Consider the following 22,679-nt stretch of genomic DNA (forward strand, 5'->3'; position numbering starts at 1 on the left):
AGAATTACAAATAAACACTGCATTAATATCCCAAATTAGGCTCCTGTGTCAACAAATCGCTCAGGCAGAGCCACTGTGTGAGTTAACGACATCCATAAATCAGCAGGTAGAGAAGGCCAGAAATGAGTTAGACCAAGCCAAAGAGATCATAACTGCATATCTTGACTGGCAAGATTTTGATCAAGGGAGAGTAGCAAATTTGCCTAGGATCTTAGAAACACATAAAGATATACTCTTCATAGAATGGCAGACTCAAGTGATGAAAGAAGAGAGGGCAGCTTCAAGATGTAAATCAACTTCCAGCAATCTAGTTGAACTAGTTAACAACACTCTCTACTTAGCAAATATGATTTCCCAATGTACACCAGGAAAGATGATAACAACAAACATATTGGAGCAATCATGTTATCCTGATTTAGAGGAAAAGGGGAGATTAATCGCCGGGATTAACAGTTTAACCTTCGAAGCATATTGGCTCTTCCTGATTAAGCCGCACACACAGAGAGCCTCCCTTAAGTGCCTAACAGATGCAATCGGGTATATAATTCCCGATATTTAGGATGCCACCTATGCCGCCTAGCTCAGTTTGCGCCTCAACAAACCTCCTGAAGTAGAGCCAATGCTTGCGATAAGTCAGCTCAGATTTAAAGGCAAGCAGCCTACTTGATGAATCATGCCGCCGATTGCTAGATCACTGAGGGAAATAGGATCAAGATTTATTGATACCAATTTAGTAGGATTTCAGTTTAATAGATATTTAGATTAATTTAGTATTTATAGACCCTTTCATTGTTTTGGAAAGGGTCGTAAAGTTTTGTACCAGACTTAAAAGGCTGAAGTTTGCACTATTGTGCTTCAGTCAATATTCTTTTATGAAACTGGACCAGTTGTTCTTAATTCGACAAGGAAGCTTTTTATGCAATTGTGCACTATTGTCTTTGTTGAGAATGTTTTTGCGTTGAAGGAAGAACTACAAGTAGCGATTGATATTGGGAGTGTCAAGCAGCTCATATGGTATTTCTATCTATGTCTGAATTCATTCCTTTCATATGAATTGCTATGTGATTATTCTTGCTATTATTGATTATATGCATGCGCTGTAACAGCAGATCTATATTCATTCCACTATTGGATGTTTTATGATGTGTTTCTTTTTAATCATGTATATGTCAATGATATAAATGATAAGTGTGGTAATATCGCTTTAATCGCTTTGCTTAACTATTTAAGCATAGTAATCATGAATGAAATAATGTCTATGTCTGTTAAATAGAGTCATCTATATGCCTATTTATAGACACAGATCATCAAGCGCTGCACTTTAAAGCTCAAATAAGTTCCCGGGATAGATTATAGTTTATGTATTCTTGTTAATAGTTTAGTTATTCGCTCACCGTTAGCTTAGTTTATAAATCATCCATTCATCCCGTTTATCCACTTTTGGGAAACTGGTCCCATTATCCCCAGTCGGAGCCACTATTCCAAACGGAAAAGGAGCTGTACTAAGGTCCGGACTGGGTGGTTATCCCCAATGTTGTTGCAGGGATTTTCGATGCATCAACATTTTTGGCGCTAGAAGGATGGCCTGACTGTGAATGGCAAACAAACCCAAATCTGCAAGCCATTCTAAGAGTAATTCTCCCTCCGAATCCCCTCGAACTTCTCATTCGCATGCTGGTTCGCCAGTATCCAAACAAGAAGAAGAGGAATCAACTACCACTGCTCAAACCCATCATACTCTAGAACAATTAAGTCTTGAATCACCTGAAGTTCAGTCTCTTATCCACAAACTTCAGAGCTTCTCGATTTCGCCACAGAAATCTGAGGTATCACAAAGCAGCGCAACTTCGCAGTCCAATTTACCTCACCCTCTCAATAGACTTCAGAGTGAAAAGCTCAGTATTGAACCCACTGAGTTCCCTTTACCTAAAAGGAAAAAGGCGAAGAAAAATACTGAAGGATCTGACAGTGAAGAGCTTTCATCCACATCCTCCATTTCAACTTCTTATCTGCAAAGTCAACCATCCACTCCCCCATTACATATTGTCATTCACCAGGGATTAGAAGCTTCAGCATCCCAACCTGCTCATTCCTCAACATTATTTCCTTCCCAGACATCTGGAGTTCCAGCGGTAGTATCAACCACTACTGCTATTATAATGGCAGATCCATGGACCAGACCTGGTGCAGTCAATATGCCTGCACCATTGCATCCATTACCAGATCTTCCTGAAAAATGGCTACCCAAGTTTAATCCAGATAATGGGACCCAGGCTGAGGAACACATCAATAATTTCATGTTGGCAGTCAACTTGAAAGGAGTAACAGAAGAAGATGTTGTTGTTAGGCTTTTCCCTTATACTTTGCAAGGATCAGCAGGATCCTGGTATTTTTCCCTACCACCTGGTTCCATTACCAGTTGGAACACTTGCCAAGAGCAGTTTCTTACCAAATATGGAGATGATAGGTCTTTGGCTACCCTAATAAATGACCTCTCCAATTTGAGAATAGAGCATAGGGAACCAATTAAGGAATTTAATGCCCGCTTCAATAAACTCCTAAATAAAATCCCCACAGCCTCCAAACCAAGTGAACAAATTCGGAGCGAATGGTATATAACAGCTCTGCCTGCCAATATAGCCATCTTTGTAGACAGGGCTGGGAAACCTACCTTAGCCGAAAACATGAAAGAAGCGCTTGCTGTGGAGAAACGCATCAATGCCCTGGAAAAGAAAGTTGCCCTGGAAGATAGAAAAGCCAAAAAGGTCTCTTTTAAAGATGACTCAAGAAAGAAAACCTCAAAAGACCCCTATGACATGGAAGGTTTGCAAAAAGTTCTAAAAACTTTATCAAATGAAATGGTTGAAATAAAGAAACAGGTAGCTGAGACATCAACCAAAAGGCCCTTTAGAACTTTTAAGAAAAATGAATCAAAGCCACCAAATGTCATATCTAATGCTGATTCAGAACAAGAAGAAGAGGAAGAGGAATCGATTTCACAAACTAGCGATGAAGAAGAAGTAGTAGAATGTCATGGAATGTGGGATTTTATACTCCCCAACTCTGATACCGAAAACGAAGAAGAAGCATTCCCGGTCACTACTAGAAGCAAAAGTACTTCCGAACCTGTTCAGGTAACGTCAAAGAAAAGGAGTGCTGGTGCTGCTACAACCAAAGAAAAAACACCTGCAAAGAAATCACCTGTGGCAGTTCCCCAAAACCAGCCTTCAACTTCTAATACTCCTTCAACATCTAAAACATTAGTGGTATCAGATTCAATGGAATATAATATTGTTGATGACATGAAGAAAACTAAAGCAAACATTACTATGTTTGAACTTAGTAAATTAAAGCATCAGCAGAAATTACTTCTTAAAGAATTAAATGTTGTTCCTTCTACACCTCTTCCCAGTGCAAAAGCTGCTAATGATTCAGGCCAACCTCCTCCAGGAATGGTTGAAGCTACCGATTCAGTTCTGATTGGAGATAGATCAAATTCTCATACTCCACCCTTCCTTCTAACCTATGAGATTTACAATAGAAACTTGCACAACTGTTTAATTGACTCAGGGGCATCATCTAACATAATGCCAGCTTCAGTTTGTTCTAAACTGAACATTGAACCTCAAAAGTCTGCTATTCATATTGTACAATTGGACAGGACCAAAGTACAGGTTTTAGGAGAAATTAATTCTGTAACCATTAGGTTATCTGCTGATCCAAGAATAGTGCAGAGGATTGATATCCTAATAGCTGATATACCTGAATTTTACGGTTTAATTTTGAGTAGGGATTGGTCTGAGAAATTGCATGGGTATATTTCCACTGATTGGTCACATATGTGGCTTCCCTACAAGGGCAAGCCAAATCAAATAAGGGTCGATCGAGAAAAACATATGACCCACACAGTTACTGAATTTGAGCAAGAAAACTAGCCGGTAGCATTCAACAACAACATTTTGGGGAATTATTCATCAGAGTCATTCTTCGGCAACTTTGTTGCCCAACCATCCCCTTTCTTTGTTAATCATTTTACATCCCAGGTTGAGAATTTTTCACAAACAGATAGGTCTAGATGTTTCAATGATGCTGAGAAAATTGTAAATACATTTGTTAATACCTCTTTATTTTGGTCTTTATATTTTGATGGGTCCAAGTCTAGCGAGGGCTCAGGAGCAGGATGTATTTTGGTTAGCCCAGAAGGAGAAAAGACAATGTTGTCCTGTAGGCTAGAATTTGAATGCACTAACAATACAGCCGAATATGAAGCTTTAGTCCAGGGATTATATAAAGCAATCGGCCTTAAAGTGCAATATCTAAAAGTATTTGGCGATTCTAAAATTATTGTTAAACAGGTGAGGAATGCAATTCATTGTCTTTCGAATCACCTCAAGAATTATCAATCGCTAGTACAGGAACTTACCTCGCACTTTTCTGCATTCAACATTTCCTCCATTCCCAGGTCTCAAAACTCGACAGCCGATCTCCTAGCTAATGTAGCTTCCAAGCTCTTACCTTCTGAAGACTACAGCCTAGATAGATTTTCTATAGAATTGATTTTTAGGCCTTCAGTGCCTGACAATGTCACTAATTGGAGAGTATTCAACCATGATGAGGATGTTTTACAATTCTTAATTTCCGAGAAGTCCTATGATAATCAAATCATTGAGGAAGATGAGCATGACTCCCAAATGAGAGAAACACCTCAGGAAAATGCAATTCCTAAGCCTGTGGTAAAGCTGGAAGATCTTTATGATATTAAAGACAGGTTTAAACCTGTAACTAATGCAAAGCTCCAAAGCTCTACCCTTAGGTTTGAATTGATAAATCTAGGTACTGAGCAAGCTCCTCAAAATATTAATTTAGGATTAGGACTTTCCTTTGAAGAAAAAGAGGCATTTATTAGACTGTTAAGAAAAAACAAACAGGTCTTTGCTTGGAAGTACAATGATTTGAAGACTTATGATACATCCATTATCCAGCACACCATTCCAATGCTTCCTGACCAGAAACCGATTCAGCAGAAGTTAAGAAAAATACATCCAAACTTAGAGAGCCATATAAAATCAGAACTTAACAAACTCTTGAAAGCCAAGATTATTTTTCCTGTCCGACACTCAAATTGGGTCTCTAATATTGTGCCAGTCAGAAAGAAAAATGGCGACATTCGAATTTGTATTGATTTCAGAAATTTGAACAAAGCGAGCTTGAAAGACAATTTCCCATTACCTACTATGGAGCAAATACTTCAATCAGTAGCTGGCTCCGAATTAATGTCCTTTCTAGATGGTTTCTCAGGATATAACCAAGTACTGGTTCATCCTGATGACCAGCTTAAAACTACATTCAGAACAAAATGGGGAACATATGCATATCAGAAAATGCCTTTCGGACTTATAAATGTAGGAGCGACATTCCAAAGAGCTATGGATATAGCTTTTAGAGGATTGATTAATAAAACAGTAGTCGTCTATTTAGATGATATTACTGTATTCTCTAAGGAAAGATATAATCATTTGCATGATCTAAGTCAAATTTTTCAGCGTTGCAAAAGATATGGTATTTCTCTTAACCCTAAAAAGTCTTTCTTTGCTCTTGATCAAGGAAAGCTCTTGGGATTTATTGTGTCCAAAGATGGCATTTATATTGATCCTGATCGGATCAAAGAAATCTCTGAAATCCCTTTCCCACACAATAAAAATTCGATGCAGTCATTTTTAGGCCAGATCAATTTTGTTAAAAGATTTGTTCCAGATTTTTCTCAAATTATTTTGCCACTTCAAACAATGATTAAGAAAAATTCAGTCTTTAAGTGGGGATCAGCAAAAAAGGAAGCTTTTGATCTAATCAAGCAATCAATAATCAATGCCCCAGCCTTAAATACTCCAAATTTTTCTAATCATTTTACATTGTATACCATCGCATCCAACTTGTCTTATGCTGCAGTACTCACGCAACTAAATGATCACAATTTGGAAGCACCCATTTCATTTTTTAGCTCAAATCTTCAGGGTGCTGAATTAAATTACTCCGATGTAGAAAAACAAGCCTTTGCTGTATTTAAAGCAGTCAAGCATTATAGACCCTTCCTTTTGAAAACCCACACAAAAGTTATAGTTCCTTTCCCTACAGTTAGGCAACTATTAATCCAAAAAGAACTGGGTGAAAAAAGGGCAAATTGGGTCACAGCGCTTCAAGAATATGACTTAGAAATTAAACCAGCAAAGATTGTTAGGGGTCAAGGTTTTTACAGGATATTGGCAGGAGGATCCAACATTCCAGAATCAGGCGATACAAATGAAACTGAAGAAATCAACCAGATAAGTGTCACTGATTCTCAATCTCAATATGCAGATTTAATCTTTTATTTAAAGAATGGTTATGCCCCTCCAAACCTGTCTTATAAAAACAAAAGGGCCATTAGGTTAAAAGCAAAGAATTTCACAATTATTGATGACGTGCTTTTTAAGCAGAATTATGATTCTATTTTGTTAAGATGCCTTGAGAAACCTGAAGCCCAAAAGGTTTTGCAGGAGTTACATGATGGACCAACAGGAGGACATTTTGGAGCTGATACAACAGCTCACAAAATTATTCATGCTAGATACTATTGGCCTACTCTGTTTAGAGATGCCCACGAATATGTAAGGAAATGCCTCAATTGCCAGACTTCTAGTGGAAGACAACGTAAATCAGCTTTCCCTATGCAACCAGTCAACATTGAACAACCATTTGAGCAATGGGGATTGGATATCATTGGGGAGATTACTCCACCATCTTCCAAACAACATAAGTATATCCTTACTGCTACCGATTATTTTACTAAGTGGGTGGAGGCCATTCCTTTGAAGACAGCAAATTCTAAAGCAATCATTGAGTTCATAGATCAATTCATCATTACCAGGTTTGGTGTCCCGAATGCTCTTGTTTTTTATAATGCATCTTATTTCTCAGGAAATGCTATGTTTGATTTCGCTATTAAAAGAGCGTTTAAATTGAAGTATTCTGCTAATTACTATCCCCAGGGTAATGGCTTAGCAGAATCTACTAATAAGAATCTGATCAAAATCATTAAGCGAACTATAGAACAAAATCATAAAAACTAGCACAAATCCTTAATGTTTGCATTATGGGCTGATAGGATAACACAAAAAGCTTCTATAGGTTCTTCCCCATTCAATCTTGTGTATGGAAAAGAAGCAGTATTGCCCACAAATCTTGTTCTTCCTTCTTTAGCCCTAGTACAGTACATTGAGGAATCTCCTTCTTCTTCTATTCAACTTAGACATGATCAAATTTTAAAATTAGAAGAAGAAAGAGAAAAAGCCAAGGTTATTCATGCCAAACATCAACAAATCATCAAAGCAGCTTTTGATTCAGTCTCATCCGGTTCAAAACAATTTCAAGTCGGTGATTTAGTTCTGAAATGGGACAAAGCCCATGAGGACAAGGGAAAGCACACCAAGTTCCAGAAGATGTGGCTTGGACCATTTCAAATCTGTGAAAAGGTAGGCCATTCGACCTTTATCTTGCAATACTTATCAGGGTTGAGAGATTCTCTCCCTGTTAATGGCCTTATCTTGAAGAAATTCTTTAATTGAGGAGGTAACCCCTTGTCCTTTTAGTTTGATAGATTTTTGTAGTTTGTAGGATTTGTAGAAAATAATGTTGTAAGGCATCTACTATTGACCTTTGCTGTGTTTGAAAATTTGATCTACAGGAGTACAGTGATATTTTCTTTTAAAATAATAGAACTCTTAACCAAAAGGAATAATTTCTAGGAAATTAGGTATCATTGTATTCTGAAACCATATTTCAAGTTTTGTGAACTCCTCTCAAAAGTTTAAAAGTATTGTAAATCATTTTCTGTTTTCAAATTGGTCTCAAAAGGTTATCAATATCAAAATAGAAGCTAATCCAATTTCAACATCTTCAACACTCACCCTGTCATCCATTTGCTCTTAAGGAGAAGATTGTTCATCCCATTCACTAAAGTTTATGATTACTCAGAGTGTAATTCTAAAATATCTGATATTAAAGATAAGAGGTCTTATTACAAGCCTGCTTACCATGTTCATAAGGAAATAGTTTAACCGACATTACCAATACTGCATACCAAAACAGGGTAATGGCTTGAAATTATAAGACAAGGGGTCTCATCACGAGCCAGCTTGTTCGGTTAGATTACTACCAGTGAATGGCATTGTCAACAGCTGGCCACCAAACCAGGACAATGGCTTTTTATCTTATCAACAACAGAAAAAGGAAATGAAATACAAAATATGAAAACATGTTTTGAATTCATTCTATTAATCACACTCTTAATTGAATGGAACAATGGACAATAGCATGGTTAAAAGGTATCCCTGTCGAAACTATAAATGTTTGCTGGCAGCAGAGGCTCTACCTATGACAGAGGAGTTCATTTTAAAAGCTGATTTGGAAAAATTTTCTGTTTTATCATTATAAACCCATAGAGACCTATTTAAAACTTAGAATGTATCTATTTTCTTAAAAAAGAGAGGAAATTAGCAAAAATAGATTCATTTTACTTGGAATGCATATATACCTAGTTATATTAGAATTTTCCCCTTTGATTAGAATTCTATTTCGCAAAAGTTTAAGTATTTATGTACTTTTCAGAGATAACTGGTTCTTCCAGTGAATCGCCAATTGTTGTGCCCTACAACAACCCCCCATTTCATATCATTTATATTTACAAAATTATTATATGAAATGGGTCCCTTTAGAAGTTAATTGGTATCAATATTGCAAAAGGTCCGCAAATCAAATGAAGACATTATATAAAACCTTTGGAAAAACTCATTTTTGATCAATTAAAACAATCTTTTATCATTGCGATAAAGCAATCGCAAGATCGCATATCGCAATGACATTGGAAACACAAATAAGTGACATGTGGGTTCCTGCTGATATGAAATCGCTATCGACTATCAGCGATACTTTGCACGAAGTCTTAAAAGCACCTTAAGCCATTCACCCCGATGCGATGCGATATCGCAATCGGCAATCGGCAATATCCTATGCACAATAATAAGGCGCCCAGGTCATGCCCCCGATGCGATGCGATATTGGCTATCGGCAATCGGTGATACACTATCCATGCACATTGTTATGCCCATTCACTCCGATGCGATGCGATTTCGCTATCGGCGATCGGTGGTATGCTATCCATATGTTTGCATAACACCAATTCTCCCGATGCGATGCGATATCGCTATCGGCGATCGGGGTTTCAAGATTGTCAACATAAGGATTTAAAGTGTTCCCAACACCCGATTATGATATAGCGCGGATTTCAAAAAATCGTTAAAAGGAAGGATATCGTGATCTATTCATATTTAAAGCCTGATCTCTTAATAAATCGATCTCAACCGCCAAAATATCCATAGCACGCTTAAGCGGGCCATTCGGCCGAATAATGGTGTAATGAGCATTTAAGGGGTGGCAGGTCTTAAACGACCATTTAATGTAATAGTAAGATCTTCCCATGGATTGTATCTGCAGCCATTTTTAAGAGTTAATCTCTCAGCACACTTTGATCAATATATCTTTCCCATATTGGATTTTCATTAGCATATCTCTGTGTTACGTTTATTTTTGCCGCTGTGCAGAATTTATCCATAGAAGAAAGCTCAAGCAAGATGGGGAATAAATCCAAGAAGACCACGGGCGCTTCCGCTACACCAGTTGCAGGACAAGCTGTCGTGGACAAAATGAAGGGCTTGATATCTGATACTACATGTACGGGTCTCACCAGAGTTACTTGGCAAGGCACTTACAACCTGACTGAAGCCAAAGAACCAGTAAAGACAGTAGTAGAAGCTAGTGTGGATTTACTTCGGAAGTCTGAGAGTACTCTCAAGGATTTAGCCAACTCTTTCCTTCACAGGATAGCGGCCAGGGAGCAAATTCTCCCATACACAGACGTCGTGCGATGGGCGATTGAAGAAATCCCAATCTTGGATAGAACTTTCAGCACCAGAGACGGGAGAATTTTTGGATCATTCAGGGCGGATGATCTAAGGAAAATGTATCATTTGCCCGAGCCAGAGAAGATATATAATAAGGCATTCCTGGAGAAGTTTGCAAATGAAAACGAAGTTGAATCCGAACCCATCTGGGATTGGAGACAAAATCCAGCCAAACACAAACACGAATCTTCCGGTAAGTACTCGGTTGATTCTTTGGCTTCTCCTTATTTCTATGCGGGAATAATGATGTGTAGATTATGGGGATTGCATGACTCTGCTAATTTTACCATAGAAATGGTTCCTCTAATGGAAGCAGCAGTGAACAGTATAATTATGGATTGGGCCACTATCCTTTCTGACAAATTAGCACAAGCTGTGCTTGAGTTTAGAAACAAGACCCGTATTTCTGAAAGAGTAATTCCCCCATTTTACTACAGTGCCTATATTCTAGATACCCTCTGTTTTAACTCTGAATTCCCCGTAGTCGGCTGGAGGTGGACTGCACAAGACCCCTCACCTATTCATATATATCATCAGAAATTGTGGAAATCTTCTTATAAACATGATCTATACCAAGTCTGTAATGGCTTTATGTTGCCTATTCATTATTCCATTTTCGATAGACTTACTCCCAAGATTTCCTATCAAGCCGGAATTGATTTAACCGGAATAGGTAAATGGTTTGGAGAGGAGAGGTTTACCTACATAGGAGTTTTCGGCATCCAAGCCAGACCCCATGTCCTCCCTTTGTACATACCGGATAAACTGCTAGCGAGGGAAATTTCTTACCAAATCATTGCAGAGAGTGTTACACAAATGCTCAAGAAGAATAAGAAGCAAGGCTGGCCCTCTTTTCCTTTGAGGTGTGGTGTATATACCCTGCATGACCTCAAACATGTAGAAAAGGAAGCCACAAAAATTCAATCCTTGACTCTAGCGACTCTCCCAAATAGGCATTTCGATCCAAATAAAGTTGCCTATAATGCATTAGAACAGGCCAAACTGACAAGATTTGATCATAAGGAAGATATCTTTGATGACCTGTTCTCCTCAGCTGAGTCAATAGGTCAGGCTAGATCATTCGCCATAGCAAGGTATAATGATGAAGGGTTGACTGAATTTAATAAACTTACAGAACAGAGGTTGCAAACTCTGCCTCTAGATTTACTAGCAACAACCCCAGCGACATCATCAAGTGAGCCTGGTTGGCAACAGTCAAAGGAACCTCTGGTTATAACAAAGGACCATAAGAAGGAACAGGAGGAAAGGCAGATGAAAGAACAAGAAGAAAAGCAGAAGAGAGCGCAGGAGGAAAGACAGAGGAAAGAGAGAGAGGAACAGCAAATGAAAGAGCAAAAGGAAAGACAAAGGAAAGAACAAGAGGAACAACAGAAGAAAGAGCAGGAAGAAGTACGGAAGGAGTCTCAAGTCGAAAAGCAGAAACAAACCACCATTGATGTCAATATAGATACTCGTATTGACCCTAAATTTCTCCAGGAATGGAAGCAATTTGACTCTATCATCAGTGGGTTGGAATGTTCCAAAGATACAGACACTTCCAAGACAAACGATACACAGGACATCACTTCACCTCAGGTTCTAAGTGGAACCAGCGGCCCACCCATTTCTAAGGATGTTGAAGTAATACCAAAATACCCCTCCGACCAAATCATTCTCCAGGTAGAAGATATTCCTCCCCTGGATGTTTTCTACAGCCCGAGGCATAGAGCAGTGGTAAAACGACAAAGGAAAAGAAGGAAGATTGATCAACCTTCCCTTTTCCTAGAGCAAACTGTTACTGGCAGCGTGGTTTGGAAGGAGGAATTCAACCCCTCCGATGACCTGACAAAACTGTCGCAATATGCGGGAGCCTATTCGGCAACGACAATCGATAAGGCATCGGAGGTAAGTCTTCTACTAAAAACCAAGGATCAAGAAATTTTCGCATTACAGGCAGAGTTGGCTGAATCAAAGCAGAAGGCAGAACAGGCGGAGCATCAATTGTTGACACAACAACAAGTGAACAGTCAATTAACTCAGCAATTGCAGGCAGAAAAGAAAAGGATCGACCAAAGCGCGATCCAGAAACAGAAGGAATTATCAGAGGCATTGGCACAATTGAGGGCAACAAACGAGCAAATGATGAAAACAAAAGATGAGCAAATCGCTCAATTGTCATCGCAGCTCGAAAGAATAAAGGGTGCTCCACAAGTGGATGAATTCAGAGCAAAAGAATTACAAATAAACACTGCATTAATATCCCAAATTAGGCTCCTGTGTCAACAAATCGCTCAGGCAAAGCCACTATGTGAGTTAACGACATCCATAAATCAGCAGGTAGAGAAGGCCAGAAATGAGTTAGACCAAGCCGAAGAGATCATAACTGCATATCTTGACTGGCAAGATTCTGATCAAGGGAGAGCAGTAAATTTGCCCAGGATCTTAGAAACACATAAATATATACTCTTCACAGAATGGCAGACTCAGGTGATGAAAGCAGAGCGGGCGGCTTCAAGATGTAAATCAACTTCCAGCAATCTAGTTGAACTAGTTAACAACACTCTCTACTTAGCAAATATGATTTGCCAATGTACACCAAGAAAGATGACAACAACAAACATATTGGAGCAATCATGTTATTCTGATTTAGAGGAAAAGGGGAGATTAATCGCCGGGATTAACAGTTTAACCTTCGAAGCATATTGGCTCTTCCTGATTAAGCCGCACACACAGAGAGCCGCCCTTAAGTGCCTAACAGATGCAATCTGGTATATAATTCCCGATATTCAGGATGCCGCCTATGCCGCCCAGCTCAGTTCTCGCCTCAACAAACCTCTTGAAGTAGAGCCAATGCTTGCGATAAGTCAGCTCAAATTTAAAGGCAAGCAGCCTACTTGATGAATCATGCCGCCGATTGCCAGATCACTGAGGGAAATAGGATCAAGATTTATTGATACCAATTTAGTAGGATTTCAGTTTAATAGATATTTAGATTAATTTAGTATTTATAGACCCTTTCATTGTTTTGGAAAGGGTCGTAAAGTTTTGTACCAGACTTAAAAGACTGAAGTTTGCACTATTGTGCTTCAGTCAATATTCTTTTATGAAACTGGACCAGTTGTTCTTAATTCGACAAGGAAGCTTTTTATGCAATTGTGCACTATTGTCTTTGTTGAGAATGTTTTTGCGTTGAAGGAAGAACTACAAGTAGCGATTGATATTGGGAGTGTCAAGCAGCTCATATGGTATTTCTATCTATGTCTGAATTCATTCCTTTCATATGAATTGCTATGTGATTATTCTTGCTATTATTGATTATATGCATGCGCTGTAACAACAGATCTATATTCATTCCACTATTGGATGTTTTATGATGTGTTTCTTTTTAATCATGTATATGTCAATGATATAAATGATAAGTGTGGTAATATCGCTTTAATCACTTTGCTTAACTATTTAAGCATAGTAATCATGAATGAAATAATGTCTATGTCTGTTAAATAGAGTCATCTATATGCCTGTTTATAGACACAGATCATCAAGCGCTGCACTTTAAAGCTCAAATAAGTTCCCGGGATAGATTATAGTTTATGTATTCTTGTTAATAGTTTAGTTATTCACTCACCGTTAGCTTAGTTTATAAATCATCCATTCATCCCGTTTATCCACTTTTGGGAAACTGGTCCCATTATCCCCAGTCGGAGCCACTATTCCAAACGGAAAAGGAGCTGTACTAAGGTCCGGACCGGGTGGTTATCCCCAATGTTGTTGCAGCGATTTTCGAGGCATCAACACAACCATCGACAAAGTTTCCCTCCTAAAATAGGTTTATTCACCAAATATTTCTGTTAGGGCCTAAATCTACCTTAGGTTGAGAAACGCAAGATCTAGGGTAACATCAAACCATGTTTAACATCAATCCCAGGAAAATATAGCAAATGAAGCTTGAGATGACTAATGTAAAGACTAATTTTAGGCTAGGTTTATGCTCAGAGGAGTTTGAATGAATTTAATGTTGGTTTGTTGGCTCAAATGTGAAAGGCAGATTTGGGTCCGAAAAATGGACTTAGTCTTGTAGAGTTTTCTGTGGGACGAGGTAGGCAAATGGTTTAGTACTTTGAAATAAGTGATATGGAGAGTCTTATGATTGGTGAGGAGTTGGAGAGGGCATGAGAGTCTCAGGAATCCTCTTCAAATAGTTGAAAACATAAATAACTAAACAAACCCTAGGTAGAGCACTGCAACCTTTGTCCTTGATTCATTTAGTTAAACTGAACAGAAAGAGATGATGGCATACATAAACACATGTAAACTTGCATTATAGAAGGGAAAACAATACCAAATCAAGTTGCCACAAGAATCCCACAAAAGGCTACAAACCCTGGTCTATTCCTTTGCCAAACTGCGGAGATGAATGTACAATAATGCTCAAAGCATTCACAAGAGTCCAACCTTTAAAGATGACTGAAAAACTACTAGATATAGGCAAAAAACAACTCATGCTATGCTTTAGGGGTCGAATTCATGAGTTTAGGATTTGTTTCAACAAGATCTAAACTAAGAACTGAAAAGCAGGCAGTGGAACAGCTTGCCTCTAAAACCTAGGACACTGATTCATTCAGTTCAAAACTACCTTTTCATGATGTATCTACTTCCATGAGTGAATTTTTAACATTTTTACATTAAATTCCATCAAGCTAGCTCAAATTACATAATGAGTTTTACTATGAGAGAGAGAAAAGTCAAACTGAGAAAAAACTAGTCGAAAAATAGAGTTTTTTGGCAAAAATGACAATTTTCCATCCTGTGCATCGCGCCAATGTCCTTGTGCATAGCACCTTTTTGCAGCTGATTTTGGAGGCCTTCCCGTGCACCAGATTTACTCCAAGTCAGCTTTTTGGAAATTTCTATCTATCTACTTTCTAGAACAGGTGGAATTTCTGAATTTGGTGTCCATTTGCCCCTCCAAAAGTGAGTTCTCCCAACACTGCTTCCTATGTGGCCAAAAAGGGGAAAAAAAGGCATTTTGGAGGTGTTTTTGACCCTTTTGGAAGCTCAAAACTTGACAAAATCTTCCAGCCATTTCTAGGCATTCATAATTTTGCATGAGGAATAAAAAAATGCTGAGTTTTCCTTCAAAGGAGGTCCCTAGAAAAAGCGAGCGCCAGGTGGCGCTATGCACCAAGCAGAAAAATCTGTGTTTTGCTTCAAATTTTCAAAATTGACAAAAAGTGTGCCAAATTTCTTGAAATTTGGACAATGTAACCTGCATCAAGTGCTATTTTGGGCTAAGGAAGCCTCATCCAAAATCTTGAGCTTGTCTTGCTCTTTCCTCTTCCTCAAAGTTTTCCTCAACTTGACCTTCAAAGTCCTTATTCTTGCTTTAAAAACTTTGTTTCTTTCCAAAGAGTGATAGGCCATGTGCCTCAACATCTTTCTCTCTTTTTTGGCCTTTGCCAACATCTTCTCCAAATTCCTGTTTGCCCTTTCAAGCCAAGATTCACGATCAACTTCAATCTCTTGCTCTAGCGGTGTCAACTTGATTTTCCTCCTCTTGGCTACTTGCCGGTTTTCTCTTATGTTTTGGAGCTCCAAGATAGTCTTCTAGTCCTCTAACTGTTTGTTCCTTTGCTCAAGATAATTTATTACCCACTTGGCTTTTTCCAGGTTGAGAGACAAGTCATGAATGCCAGCTTGCTATTCTTGGATGATCTCCTTGAGCTTTTAGCTTTGGGAGCCCAAATCAATGTCATCATCCTGAATGAGAATGAAATCTCTCTATTGACCTACAGAAGGTCCCTCATCATGCAATGGTTCTTTACCTTTATCATGTACCTGCTTTGTTGTTGAAGGAAATGAGACCCCTTCCACCCCGGGTGGAGATAGTACTTGTTTTGCTACTACAAACAATCTCCTTGTGCCTTTCTCATAAGTGACAAACACTGGCAGACTGGTGGTTTGAGTTTCATGCACCTCTTACTGATGTGAAGGCCCTCCTGCCTCATGAAAAACTGATGGGGTCACTTGAGGGCTTGTGAGGGCCTCATGTGAAATGAAATCATCCCATGAAACATTCAGTAAACTCAGCTGATGCAAAACCACAATCTTGATCAATGCAAAGTGATAGATATTGTTGTACTACTGATGAGGAGGTTTCCCTTGCACCAATGTGGTCATTTTCTCAATATTCCGGCATATGAAATATGGGATGTTCATCATCCTCACTCTAGTAAAATGCGTCAACAATCTGACATGATAGGTGTATAAGTGAGAAAATCTACCTTCACAGCAGAAATATTTGATTATGAGTTTCATAAGGGAAGCATATGTGTCCTGTATGTGTCTAAAAGGGAAGACCTTACTGATATTCCTCTGAAATCCAGCCTTGATATAAGGCTCATATTGCTCTTTGTCCACTAGCTGCCATTTGTTCCACTGTTCACCCACATTCGGAATACCTGTTGCTTCAACTATAGTTTTAGGTGTCAAAGTGAAGGTAACACCTGCCAAATTGACCTGGCCATTGTGAAGATGGAGAACAAATAGTCTAGCAAGCTCGTGGTGGCATTTGACTATTTCCACCATCTCACAAAACTGGTAGCAAGATTGATGTTTGAAACATGCTACAACAAGAGGGCAAACAAATAGCTCATTAAGTGTAGTGGGCTCCTCCCGGATGTGTTTTCCTCCCTTGTGAAGTTCTCTTGGTGCATGAATTTCTTGGGAGGAATCACTTACTGTTTCTTCATCTTTTTCATAGGGTGAATCTGTCTCCATGTTTGCCACTGTATGGTGTTTCAATGATGAGTATGAAGATATTTTATATCAACAATAGGTGCTTGTTTTTCAATGAAGGGATTGATGAGTGGGGACTACGAATGATGGATTTTGTGATGATTATAGGGTTTTTGGGAAGTGATAGGGTTTAGAGATGCCAATTAGAGTTTGGGAGTTGTGGGATTAGGTATTAGGGTTTTCAGTTTTAGGGATAAGGGAATGGATGAGTGTGAATGAGAGAGGGGAGGTAAAATGAAATGAGGGAAATATAGTGAAGAGGATGTGAAAATGAGAAAGAGAAATAAACAACAACAAAGACAACTTTTGAAAATCCTAGGCAATTTTTCAATATACTATGCAGCAAGTAGGGTTTGTTTTTTCACCTTTTAAAACACCATGAAGGATGGGTAAATATTTTTAAATGGAAAAGTAGAATGTTTCAATTACTCGTGGAATAAATTTTTTAATATTTGGGAGCTTTGCAAGATGATTTGAGTGAAATTTGGGCTAAGCATGCAGGTGCGTCGTGCCACTACCCAGGTGTGTTGCGCCAAAGAACAGGTGCGTAGCGCCTTTTTGAAGACCCGTTTTGGAGGCCTTCCTGGTGTCCAAATTGGGCGTGGGATAGCTCTTTGGAAATCTTATTGAGTCTACTTTCACAAAAAACTTGAATGTTTCAATTTGGAGTTCATTTGCTCTGTAAAAAGTCAAATCTCCCAAGACTGGTCAAAATGTGCAAAATGAGGCTGCCTAAAGGTAGAGTGTTGTTGCAGTCAATATTTGAAGGTCTTACTCAACCCTGAATGAAGCTCATGATAGCTAATTGGAAATAACTTGTGTCTAGTTTTCATTTGACTTATCAAGCAAGTCATTTGGCCAACCAAGATAGGAGATATCTTGATTTTCCCAAGATCACTTCAAAGGTGCATCAATTCTCTTGAGGCAACTGTATTTTTGACATTTCTCTAAAACCATGAAACCTGTGTAAAAATTGAAGGATTTTTTTCTTCCTTGACCTATTTTGGACAAAAAAGTCTCTCAATTTTCCCAAATTTGTCTTTTCTTGCTCAGAAACATCATTGGAGTAAAACCTATCCCGATGTGTGGAACAAGGGATTTGTCGAAATGAAGTGAAATGAAGGGGATAAGGGGCTTCTAAATTCTTGAGAAAATTTTGGGAAGTAGGGAGGGATGTCAGGAAGCAGGGGAAGTGGAATTTCAAATATTGAGCGAGGGGAAGGGGTCCAAAAGGGAAAAACACAGGCCTAGCCTAGATAATTGTCAAATTGTAGCAAGAAACTAGGGTTTGTGCAAAAACGAGGAATTTGAGGGATATCAGTGATGGGAAGTGTTTAATAAGGTACATTAAGGATAGGGGAAGGTGTATGAACATTAGGATACAAGTTTTGTTGATGATTTGACCATCCAGGAGAAATTACCTTCAAAACCCTAGGAGAGGGAAATGAACCTTACCTAGGCACAACTGAAGCATGAACAAGGTGTAAAATGACCCATTGGAACCTGACATGATGATGAAAACCCTCTTAATGATGGTACACTCAACTGAATGGTGACATGGATTGAAATTTGGAAAACTTTGAAAGGAGTGAAAACAAACCCTAGACCTAATACCTAGTGACCAAATTTTGCTTGAAGACTCACTGAAATGACAAAATTTGACCTTGACACCTTAAAATCACTTTGTAAGAGCATGTTTGATCACTGGAGGAAGGTTTCAAAGACTGACACCAACAATTTCAGCACAAAGTGATCGAAGAACATCTTGAAATGCAGTCCCAACAAGTAGTGTCTAAACTTCTGTAATGCATATACCATAGCTAACCCTCTCTTTCTGTTTTTCTATAGTTATTCTCTGCCTTGGAGAGTTTTCTCCTTGCAAATTCTATGGGGAGATCAATTTCTCCTGCTCTTGGCTATGCTAATACTATACCCAATGCTATGCAAGATGCATCAACATGCACATGAAACTCCTTATTCCAGTCCAGGAAAACAAGCATAAGTGCAGTCACCATCTTATCTTTCAGTACATCCAAAATTTTCTACCACTTTTCTCTCTGCTAAAAATTCACATCTTTCTTCAGCAATTTCTCCATTAGCATAGTTATGTGTGCATACCCCTTTATAAGCTTTCTTTAATAGCCAGTGTGTCCGAGTGTCGTGCACAATTGTCTTACTATTTTCGGTGCTAGGAAGTTCACAGTAAATGCGATCTTTGCAGGATCCACCATTAGTCCCTACTTACAAACTACATGTTCCACCAATGTACTAAGTGGTGCATAGAAGGTACACTTTTTCAAGTTCAATGATATTTGGTATTGTCTACATGTATCCAGCATCAACCTCAAGCTTGCCACATTCTTGTTCAACATCCCAAAGATTGTGGAATCGTCGAAGTAAAATTCCAAAAAAAATTGTATATATTCTTTGAAGGCTACAACTACAGCTTTGGAAAATATGGTAGGAGCATTCCTCAAACCAAAAGGCATGACTATGTACTTGTAAGATCCCCATTCTAGCAAAGGTTGTCTTATTTCTATGCTCTAACGCAATTCTCTTATGATGGTACCCCGAGAAATCCATATGGGAAATAATAAACCTTTTTTCATCCTACATTGTCTGATACTTTGTCTGTAAACGGTGTAGGGAAGGGGTCATGTAGACATGCGTCATTCAATTTTCTCAATTCCACACAAATTTTGATTTCCCCTTTTTCCTTCTTTTCCTGAACCACCATGGGACTTACCCATTCAAACTCTTTGACAGGTTTGATGATCCCAAATTCTATCATCTTTTTTAATTATTACATCACCTTTTCCTTATATTTTGGATTCAGTATATAAGGTCTCTGCTTGATAGGCTTCGTGTCAGGTTTCAAAGTAATATTCATAACTCACAAGTCTCCTACTATGCCCTTTGTATATGAGAACTTAGTGGGAGACACCTCTTGGTACTCATGCAAAATATATGTTATCTTGTTGACTATGTCTTCATCCCAGGAATCTCCTATCATTGCAAACTTTGTCTCATCCTCTGATCCTATATTCACCCTATTCTTCTTTAGTGGATTCATTATATTAGGCATCCCTATTTCAGGTCGATTCACTTCGCGGTGACCTCCATATTCTACGATGTCGATATTGTGGGGATGTTCCTCCTCTTCTACAGTGATATTGTACCATTCCATTAAATTCTGTAACTATGCGGTCTAATCAGGTTGCCATGTACATCGAAATTCATTTTCAAAAATCTTCTTCTTAACTATCTAAAGGGCTACATCTATATGTGGACAATCATCTTCAAAACTAAATGTCATTATGAATCCATAAACCATCTATGCCCATCTTGTAGTACCATGTCACAATTATGTTTCCAAATACCAACTTTAAGGAATTCTCTCCAAGGTATGGATGAATACATGCACCCATTCTTCTCGCAGAATGTCTTTCCATGTTCTCATATAGAGTTGTATGTGTTCTCTAGGATAAGTTTGAACATCATTCTTATCCGCCAGTTTTGTTTCTAGTTGACCAAACCTTACCCACATCAATCTTCAACATTGTTTCCAATCTCATATATTCTTCTTATGTGCACCCCGCCATCTAATAGGAATGGATATTAGCGCTAAATACAGAGCTAACACCCTCTGAAATTCCAGCACCTGTCTGTCATAGAATCTAAATAAAGTATCAACATTATCCAAACCATCATAAAAAGGTAAATAATGTACCTCTATTTTCATAAAACGTACTGCTTTACTGATCCTTGCACATCGGCTTGTAAACACTTCATGTAACCTATTTTGCTAGTTTTTTAAGTCCTCTTCTGAATCTAAAGTGTAGGAAATATCTTGTTCCCAACCCAATCTTCCATCTGCAGTAGGTTTGATCCATTCTTCTCCTTTTGTTTTGATATGATAAATGTTGTCAATGTCTTCTGCGTTGTACTCCTCTTTAAAAGGTTTAGTATACCTCGATTCCTCTGATGGATATAATGGAACAATGACTCTCAAATTGTTTCTTTAAAATATCATTTTCCTTTTCTTCAAGTTAATTATAGCCATGTTAGTAAATTAACAATCTAATCCAAGCAACGCAGGATAGGGATTACAATCATCCACAATTTCAACCATTTCAAAGTTTGTAGTAGTGCGCACTCCTTCAATTTATACCGTCATACCTGACAACCTTCCTAGAGGAAAAATATTTTGTTGGTTCGCCATCTTCAGCTTGATTGAGGACCATTGCAACTTTGGCTTACCCATCAATTCCTGATTCTTCTTTGGCAAGACATTGGCATCAGATCCTAGATCCAGGATAACCTGATCCATGTCATATTCTCCAATCTGTGAAATAAGCCTCATTTATTTTCTAGTCCTCTTCCTATGTCATTGTAGGTTGTTTACTACATGCATCCTACTCTGTGGCACTTCCTTAGAATAAGAAGATTATATTAGTCCCTGTAATCCCTCCATAAATTTATCGTTTCTTAACAACTTCATGCAAGTCTGTATAAAATACTTCAAAATATCTAGATCCACATCTTGTGTCGCAACTGATACTATCTCGCATTTGTTCCTCGGTGTTGGATGCATGATAGAGGTTGAAGCCCCATCATCCATAAAGCTTCATCTCACCTCCATGAATAATTGTATTCTTTCATAATATCAAATGTATGGATTTCTTCATTAGTTTTTCTTACCCATGTAGCTTCAACTTCCTTCTTCTCATAAGCTTTATCATTTCCAGTTCCAGCTCCGCTTCTTGTTACAGTGTCAATGCGCAGTTGATCTTCCCTTGGCTCAATAGTCATCATTTGAAGATTTGTTATGGGCTACTAGTTCCTTTTCTCCTACATATTCAAGAAAAGGACAAGACATTCTTCTATTATGTGATCAAAAGACTTACAGTAGTTGTATGTTATCATAGGGTTCTCATAGTCTCTTGCAAAGTGCCCTGCTTGTCCACAAATATAATAGATAATCTAGCTGCATCCTCGACCAGGTCCTCCTCCTCCTCCTCGTAAACCTTATCGAAGAGCATGCTGACCTGGCTCTTCATGTGTATGTCCTTAAACTTGTATTCTATAAGCATCAGCAGTGCGCTCCATCATCAAGCCATAACTTTGACAATTTCTCTCATCATGGCTTACTGATTTACAAAAGTTGCAAAAAAACTTCTTTGGGGTTTGTATGCGCTTCTTTAATTAAGAGAAATATCCAGAGCCATGTTGGCCTCTCGTTCTTCAAATATCACACCACAAACTTGATCCTGGGTTCACTGGATTAGGTGCTCCACTTGCCAATTAATCTATGAACATTGGGCATTGATCATTATGATGGCCCTCTGCTTTTAATTTTGTGCACCATACTTCTCATATGGTATCTTTACCTTTCTTAAGATCTTGAAATTCTAAGGTCAAACTTGCTATCTGGCCCTAAATTTGTTGTACTTCTGCATGAGTACCACTGATTGGCGAAGATTCCAACTTCATCGAAATCTCCAATGCTTTAGCTTGAGTCATGATCTTCTACTATGTCAAGGGTAACCTGATATGTGGCAGTAGTGTGGCTATAAACCTTTGGTTATGTTGTTGTAAGGGTACGTAAAAGCTTACTCATCCCATTAATATCTTGAATCATTGATCCAACTCCTACATGGACTCAGTAGCCAATTGTTTGATTTCCTTTATCTCTATAATGCACTATGATTCTGACTTCACCTTCTTGAATTTTGATTCCAGCACATTCTTAATATCATCCAACGAAGTAGCCGAATTAGTGACAAAATATTTCATGTACCATGTCAATTCCCTTTCCCGCAATGTTGTGATGAGATGCACCTTCTTTACATATTCGTCAGTGATTTGTTTTGCTTCCCATATTGCATC

The sequence above is a fragment of the Pinus tabuliformis genome, chromosome 2_2 (genome assembly GCF_031772625.1).
Source record: "Pinus tabuliformis cultivar Carrire ecotype Pingquan chromosome 2_2, CPIR1, whole genome shotgun sequence".
NCBI lineage: Eukaryota > Viridiplantae > Streptophyta > Pinopsida > Pinales > Pinaceae > Pinus > Pinus tabuliformis.